The sequence below is a fragment of the Schistocerca serialis genome, chromosome 4 (genome assembly GCF_023864345.2).
Source record: "Schistocerca serialis cubense isolate TAMUIC-IGC-003099 chromosome 4, iqSchSeri2.2, whole genome shotgun sequence".
NCBI lineage: Eukaryota > Metazoa > Arthropoda > Insecta > Orthoptera > Acrididae > Schistocerca > Schistocerca serialis.
This window is the reverse complement of record NC_064641.1, coordinates 272,683,348-272,691,382: the sequence shown is the minus strand read 5'-3', so window position 1 is coordinate 272,691,382 and position 8,035 is coordinate 272,683,348. Positions and strand designations below refer to the sequence as shown.

General features: G+C 43.8%; 1 pseudogene; it reads right to left on the bottom strand.

Annotated features, from left to right (window-relative positions):
* Window positions 1-416: 416 nt before the first annotated feature.
* LOC126476245 (5S ribosomal RNA) lies at window positions 417-534 on the bottom strand (annotated as a pseudogene).
* Window positions 535-8,035: the final 7,501 nt, after the last annotated feature.

The window sequence follows — 8,035 nt, the reverse complement described above, 5'->3', positions numbered from 1 at the left end:
CAATTCAATCAAATAGTGCTCTCCCCCCAAATGCAAGGCCCAACAGCGCCCTCGTTGTGTTTCACAAACATAACGTCTAGATGAATTACGCAGATTAGTCCTGACTCAGTCGTTTGCATGATAACACAGCACTAGTCACCACAAACATACTCTCTTCTAACTGTAAACGTAGGCTTCTGCGGCCATTGTAACAGTAAATAAAATTCAACTCCGCCCTAACAGGGCATGAAGGCCCAGCGGTACCGACCGGCCGCCGTGTCACCCTCAGACCACAGGCGTCACTGGATGCGGATATGGAGGGGCATGTAGTTAGCACACCGCTCTCGCGGCCGTATGTCAGTTTACGAGACCGGAGCCGCCACTTCTTAATCAAGTAGCTCCTAAGTTTGCCTCACAAGGGCTGAGTGCACACCGCTTACCAACAGCGCTCGGCAAACCGGATGGTCAGCCATCCACGTGCTAGCCCAGCCCGACAGCGCTTAACTTCAGTGATCTGATGGGAACCGGTGTTACCACTGCGGCAAGGCCGTTGGCGTCAATGAAATTCATCAGTTAGCAATACACCCTGGGGAAGGCGTCTTGAAATAGTCGCCGAAACGTCGGAATTTTCTAGTTGACAATGCGGTCACAAACCCAGAAGAATTTTATAGACTGTCTCTTTTAACTGTTGTACTGGGGTAAAATTTCGATTTTCAGCCAAGTAGCGAAAACTGTGCTTTGTTTCTAAGTGCTAGTATCCAACACGACAGTAACAACAGTCTTATCTAGCAGCAGGTGGTACTGGAGAAGATTTATAATTATTGTATACTTCAATTGGAATAATCTGAACGTTTAGATTTGACGCAAACTAAACCCTAACCTGAATAATGACACCGACATTCTAGCCTTCCAGATAAGGTAACGAAACTTGCACATATGTTTTGAATTAGTCACGGTTGAACTGCTTTTAATATTTCTGAAGTACCTCATTCATAACGATCGGTAAACAATTCACACTTATAAATAAGCTCACACGATGGATTCTTTTATTGATTCACAATTACGTTGTCTTAGAATGCCTTCCGCATAATTACATCCACAATAACGGTCTTATCATGAAACTCTACTCAATATGTATTCCAATTAATCGACTTAATCGGCGCTAATACTATAGTGAAGGGTAAGCAAACTACATCTCAGAAACTGGCTATCGCAGAAGTGGAATTCATAAAATGGCGGTTATGCCTATTATTTTTTTCTGTCCTGTCCACTGCACTGTCCACTGCTCCAGCTGGAATGGTGCCTGATGTTGACAACAGGCCACAATCAGCCTCAGCTGTCAATCTACCCAGCTGTCTTGCTGCTTCAGCAGTCAGCAGGTTGTTCCAGTACCCCAACTTCCTAGAAGAGTTCACTTTCGCTCGCCGATTCCAGGTCCTTTCTCGCCCAGATTATGAACATGGCGAACGTGCCATCCATCTCCAAAGCGCCGCTGTCACCGAAAAATCACAAGCTCCCCCTGCGCGTCGTTCTATACCCGGCGCAGAACAAGAATTACTCGACGCTGCCCACGGCGTCCCGACGCTAGCTTCAACCAGATACGAGCGATTTCTTTCACATCATCAGATTGCCAACCGCTCTGATTTCACTCCGCTTCTCACGTCACGATGGCGCTCCGCACTCCAATCTCACACATATTGGCTGCCCTCTGGTGTAACCGAAGTGCATGAGCAGTGCTGGCTGAACAACAGGGCGCAGCAGAAACTTAACGATGCTGCGATTTCTTAATTCATGGAACACCTACATTCTCTATTTAGCGATACGATGGAAAACCTAAATCTGTATAGTCATCGAGGCACGTATCTGGTAGAAGCTGCACTGTTTAATTACTGAAGCTGCGAACATCATCGGTTTTTTATATTATTACTTACTTTGACATAAGTAAAGATTGTGAAGTATGTGAAGTAAGTGATTTACCGTGTTTGAGGCATGCCGATCCAGTGCGAAAATATAGGTTGGCTGTTGATGGTATTCGTACCACGTCACACTGATGTGGTTCAAATGGCTCTGAGCACTATGGGACTTAACATCTGAGGTCATCAGTCCCCTAGAACTTAGAACTACTTAAACCTAACTAACCTAAGGACATCACACACAACCATGCCCGAGGCAGGATTCGAACCTGCGACCGTAGTGGTCGCGTGGTTCCAGGCTGAAGCGCCGAGAACCGTTCACGATTTGCTATTCCGAGCAATGCATGAGCGTTTGAAAAACAATGCCAGATAAATTCCATTCGTTCATAGCCAATCAGAATAGGTGTCAGAGTGAAATTCAATTACAGGAAGACGGCAGAGTGAAAGGCAGATACAGAAAGTCTTGCAACAGCGATAAGAGCCATGCATGACCTATCATATTCGTGTTCCTTAAGGTGAGGAAAAAACTTCTGAGAATATATGTCTGCAGCACAACATTATACGATAGTGAATGATGGACAGTGGAAAAACCCGAACACAAGAGAGACTAAGCGTTTAAGATGTAGCGCTACATAAGAATGTTGAAAAGTAGTGGACTGATCAGATAAAGAATGAGGAAGTTCTCCGCAGAATCGACGAAGAAAAGGAGCGTATCGAAAACACTGAGAAGAAGAGGGGACAGGATGATAGGACTTATGTTAAGACGTCAAGGGATAACCTCCATGGTGCTAGAGGTAGCTGTAGTGGGTAACAACTGTAATGGAAGACTGGAATACATCCAACAAATAATTTAGGACACGGTCTGAAAGTCTATTCGTAGAAGAAGAGGTAAGCGCGTGTGAGGAATTCGTGACGGGACGCATCAAACCAGTCATAAAAAATGTTCCCTCCACACTTACACTCCATACGTTACTGAACAGTCATTTATGGCTCATTAACAAAACGCGTCCCTATGGCGAGCATTGATATTCAGCAAAGAACTCACCGACGGTGGAACTACCAAATGGTGCAGTCATTTGTTTGCTGCCGAGTCGCAACGTAGTATCCAAAGCTGCAACCCAGACGTCTACTTCAAAGAAAGTACGAAACATGAAAACATTCACAATAGTGCAGAAAACAGCTTTTTATGCTAAATTTTGTGCAAGTGTCCCAAGAGCTAAGAGAAAAGAGCAGTTATCTTAAAAAATTAATGTTCTATGTGGTAAAGTGGCTAACAGAAATATCGAACAAAGCTTTAAAGAAACTTTCGGTAATATATTATTCTCTATGGTGAATATAGAAAACTATGGCCGGCCGGTGTGGCCGTGCGGTTCTAGGCGCTTCAGTCTGGAACCGCTTGACCGCTACGGTCGCAGGTTCGAATCCTGCCTCGGGCATGATTGTGTGTGATGTCGTTAGGTTAGTTAGGTTTAAGTAGTTCTAAGTTCTAGGGGACTGATGACCACAGATGTTAAGTCCCATAGTGCTCAGAGCCATTTGAACCATTTGAACCAAGAAAACTATGCTTTGAAGGAGGCGAAAGGACACAAACAAAGCAAAACAAACACATTTAAATGTGTATAGAAGGAGGACTTCACACGTAGCATGTTGCGCCGTTTCTCTAATACGAAACTGGCAGCTATTTAGAGGATCAGTCTCCACACAATGCCGTGCAACTTAGGTAAACACAGTTACAAAAAAGCAAGAGCATGCCTAGTCTTATATTCAAATATTTAAAATCTTAACTGCAAAGTGCACGATGTGATAACTGTGACTAGTGGAACCAATATCTGCAAAATCATAAAAAAATTCGCACGAGGGAAAGTAAACTAACTAGAGAAGTAATTAACGCTGCATTTAATTCTGCAAAGGAAACTAAAAAGTGTTAAGTAACATTTTGAAAATGTGACTGAAGTAATTTTTGTTACAGAAATCGAATAGTAACGATAAATTTACAAAAAAAACAAAATACATAGAGAACAATTAATCTTTCCGATAACCAACAGGTAAATGAAAGTAAAAAGCAAGACACAACAGCAACAAGAAGTTAAAGAACGGCATAACAGAAACACGAAAAGCTTCGCTTGCTTTTTGATAACAATGTTAAGTTGTAGGTGCACTGTGTGTAAACTGATTCTGTCAAAGCGCTGCCAGTTTTGTATTAAGGTAATGGAATATCTGGCTTCATCGCAACAGGCTCGTGAGAAGTAGTTCTTCTATCAAGATTTTAGTCTTCTGTGTCTGCTTCAGTTAAGAACAGACACGAGGACACAGGATGTCCGTGTCATACGTTTGTGCCCTCAGAGTTCGCTCAATCACTACCAGGCGAGATCCTTTAGCTTCCCGTACTCCAACGCCAGGATCTCTCCCCAGATCGCCATCATACTCGCCGACGATGGTCATTCGGTGTAACGCAGAACCGATTCATCGCTGAGAACAATGCGATGCTATTAATCGGCAGTCCATGCTTCCCAGTCTAGCGCCACTCCAAACACATCCGTTTCTGTCTTGGTGTTAACGACATCTGACACCACTGGACGGTAATGCCCTCGTCTGGATACTGCTACACTCCGAACAATGGTGCTGGATGACACAGAATGTTGCAGGGAGTCCATTATTTGTCCTCGGAGGGCAATCATAATGTGAGGGGCGTTACAATGTCCTTGGAGCATAACACGGAGAGCCTCCATTGTGCTGGCCAGGCACTGTCGACCGGATCTTGATTGACAACTAGAATGCCGCCCTCGTTCTCACGCAGCTCAGTAACAGGCCACTGTCGTAATCGAACGCCCACAAAACTGGATATTGCACGACTCGAGTAGCTGGCCCAGTCGAGACTCACACTGAGGCCTCTTTTAAGCTCTGTCAGCTGCTGCTAAAGCTCTCAGTAGGTAGGCTGGATCGGTTCTGATGTGATTTTCTGGCGTGATAACGTCATCACGGGTTCCTACCCTCTGACAAAGGACCATTTCCCTACGTATAAAATGACGGGAGGTTCAGATTTTAGTTGGAACTCTGGTGCAGTCTCAGTATGACATCACAATCCAAGACTTGGAATCTGGCGCTGTCTTGCTATGACGCCAGAATACAAGATGGCCGACCTGGGATACTGGCCCAGAGTACGAACAATGGTTCAAATGGTTCAAATGGCTCTGAGCACTATGGGACTTAACATCTGAGGTCATCAGTCCCCTAGAACTTAGAGCTACTTAAACCTAACTAGCCTAAGGACATCACACACATCTATGCCCGAGGCAGGATTCGAACCTGCCACCGTAGCAGTAGCGCGGTTCCGGACTGACGTGCCTAGAACCGCTCGGCCACCGCGGCCGGCACGAGTAATGGTCCTCGTTCTATGATAACACGATCCTGCTCAGACCTGTTTTGACACTTACTACAGAATAGATTTCCGGGATACCTTCCTAGACTTGAAGTACTGAGACAGGTTCTATGATGTCAGAATCCAAGTTCCGAAATACGGGCACTAAGACATCTGAGATAAAGGATGATTGTGCAGGTCCAACTTACTTGGCATGTTTCCCTTGTCTACTATTCACTCAGAGTAGTGTGGGAACTGCTCCTCCTAACTCTAAGTTTGAGTGTCTCCACAAGAATCTTTACTTAAACGAACACCAGGAGGTACAGACCTTCCAGACATGCCTCCTACCTAAACTTTTTCCTCTAAGTTAAAGTTCAAGCCAGGCAATACGTTGCCAGAGATAGCTACACTTCCACTGTCAAGAAGTCCGCCACCAAGCACCACACCCATCCCCCCAGAAGACTGGACGCAGCTGTCAACCACCGTTGACCTACCCAAGACATTAAGAGTCAGGCGGCAGGCGTCACCTCACTGCCCTTTAGCGACAGTTCTGAGGCTTGAGGAACACCTCGCGCGTACTCCTGATTCAATAAGCTATTACTACAGAAGACGCTTGTATGGTGTCTCTGAAGCCAAAAAAATTCGCCCCGAAATAAATTTTATTTGAGGGGATGGAAATAGTAACGTGATCTATCACCAAAGAGTTGCTTTCTACTTTATTGTTATTTCATCCGCCTCACTCCATATGGGCAGGGATGGGCTGCAGCAGGAAAATTCTCTGCTCTTCAGCCAGGCAAATTAAAAAATTTACAACGATAAATTCAAACAAAAGTTGGGGCTGTTTTCTATATTAAATTAAAAATCAAAGATGGGCAGTTAAAAAAATGGGAATGTATACATCTTAAAAACACATCACAGGATGGTGAAATTATTCTAATAAATGCACTGAAGCTCTAAAAGACATGCAAAAGACTGAGAGCTATTGCTAAAGGAGAGTGTATAGGAGTAAGGATGGAGGGATGGGTTTGTGAAGGCGCAGCAGCATACCAGGGTTAGTGATCAGGTGGGAGACTATTGGTTTATTGGAATCTAGTTTGCAGACAATATAGGAGATGCAGAGGTGTTCGATGTGGGTGAGGAGGGGTTGGGAATTTTTGAAATGGTAGAGGATCCAGATGGGGCAAGGTAAACGGGTGCAGAAAGTGAGACAGAGTGCATGGCGTTCGAAGGTTTGGACAAAGAGCTGTCTAACACACAAACGTATATGCAGAAGCAATGTAGCGTCGACAACTGAGACTGAAACACGTCTATACTTGTTTGCAACTCGAATCATAGCCGTCAAAATGCTGCAAATACATTGCAAGACAAAAAAACTGAACTACCGTCACCATCAAGAGTCCTGCACCATCTGCTGAGTGTAATAAGCAGTCAACAGCTTCCAGCATACTCTCCAAGTACTATGTGAAAGCTTTGCACTTCCATAAACAGTGTACAGTGGCATGAATCACTCGCACTTCGGTGCAGCTGGCGGCCAGATGTACCGTAATCCCGTAAGTAAGTCCATCACATACCGGTAGCTGCTCACAGCCTATCGAATTTTACACATCAATGTACATTACTGCTACACAAGACGAGAATGTTCCTGATAGCATTGGCACATTTCGAATTTGTCACACCAAATGTATAATTCATCCTTCAGTGCATATTATTTTACAATAAGAGCTGTGCATTACAAATTGGAGTACTTAGCCGCTACAACTGCGATAGGTTTCCGTGATCATGATTGTTTAGCGGCAGGGTGGGGGGGGGGGGGGGGGGAAGAGGAGGAGTAGAGCCAGGCTTTTTCACTGGATTTCTAAATCAGACGTCGAAATACAGCGAGAAAAGTGATACCGTTTCTGTAGAAGTCAGAAAACATATGAGACTTACAGTCAGTTCTTGAAAAATGGGAATGGCTGTACAAAATAATTAATTTTCCACGTTAATAGAAGAATTTCCACATCAAAATACTTAACATCATCGGACGTCTCCAGAGAGATTTCTAAATGGCATCAGGTGACATACATATATACAACAAGTCACTGATTATTTTTTTCTCGTCTCGACAACTTGAACGAGGGCATATTCGAATAGCTGTTGAATTGTGTATATCGGTATGCATTACAGTGTCGGTTCTATGTCACACAATCGTGAGGTTAACGACTCTTCAAAGGTTGAAAGTGATGGAGTACATGTTAATCTGTCTCCAGAAAGGGCATAGGACTTTTCCAGGACTGAGGAGCCGACTAGCAATATAGACCTTTGCTTGTGTTCACCAACTCGATGATTCTTCGCACAACAAATTTCATATTTCTACTATAAACTCGAACTCTCAGAACAGATGTATTTCTGATATATAGTGTACCATTCATGGAATTATCACGTTAAAGTATTTGCATTTCTACCACAGACCCGAAAATACCACAAATTGGAAACTGAAAGTTCCATACCATTTCTGACAAGCAGTGCAATTTTTGAATCGTAAATCAATTTTTTTATTAATCAGAAGGATGCACGCACAATGCGAAAATTCTTATGGTGATTTAACGCCATTCAACAGTCCTTAAACATACATCCAACTAGCAAGTTGCACACACTATGTTCGCAAACTATAAGAGGAATTTGTTACCTTGGGCTATTTTGGAAACCAAATAGACACTGATTCTGTCTGACACAGCCAGTTTATGTTTCCCGAAGGTGAATAATAGTGTTTGCGAAATTCATCTACTATTACCATCCGGAAATT